Raw genomic sequence first — 766 nt, forward strand, 5'->3', positions numbered from 1 at the left:
TGAGACAGAGTCTCACTGTGTTGCCTAGGCTGGAGTGCAGTGGTTTGATCTCAGCTCACTGCAACCTCCACCTCCTGGGTTCAAGTGATTCTCCTACCTCAGCCTCCTGAGTAGCTGGGATCACAGGCATGTGCCATCATACCCGGCTAATTTTTGTATTTTTAGTACAGACGGGGTTTCTCCATGTTGGTCAGGCTGGTTTGAACTCCCGACCTCAGGTGATCCACCCACCCTAGCCTCTCAAAGTGCTGGGATTGCAGGCGTGAGCTGCCATGACTGGCCAGGGAAAGACTTTCAAGACTTTTGTATATGGTGTCCTTCATATCTCTGAGCAATTGGAGAAGATGTCATTTTCTGCAGGGCAGGGGGATAATGAATAAATGTGATGAGTTGTGTGACCAAGTTTAGAATAGTTATATCATACGAGAAAAGGCTAATTACAGATGCAAGGAAACATGGTTTGGTTAGAGACTATAAATGTGGAAGGACACTAATCCATTCACCTGTGAGATTCCCTTCTGTTGGCCCCAGAATCCAAGGTGTTAGCCAGGCTTCTTGGAGGCTGGAAGACAGCTGACCACTTCTTTCAAGTTCCCAGTGTACTTAGCATGCCAGAATGCCAAGAGAAGGTTCTAAAACATGAGTATGTTTCAAATGTTTACATTTAACAAGTTAATATTTTTAACATGGGATAATTACAAAGAAAAAAATTGTGATATTCACCAGATAATTATAGAATTTACTTAAACTATTTTTTTTTTTTTTT

The sequence above is a fragment of the Colobus angolensis genome, unplaced genomic scaffold, assembly GCF_000951035.1.
Source record: "Colobus angolensis palliatus isolate OR3802 unplaced genomic scaffold, Cang.pa_1.0 Scaffold7, whole genome shotgun sequence".
NCBI lineage: Eukaryota > Metazoa > Chordata > Mammalia > Primates > Cercopithecidae > Colobus > Colobus angolensis.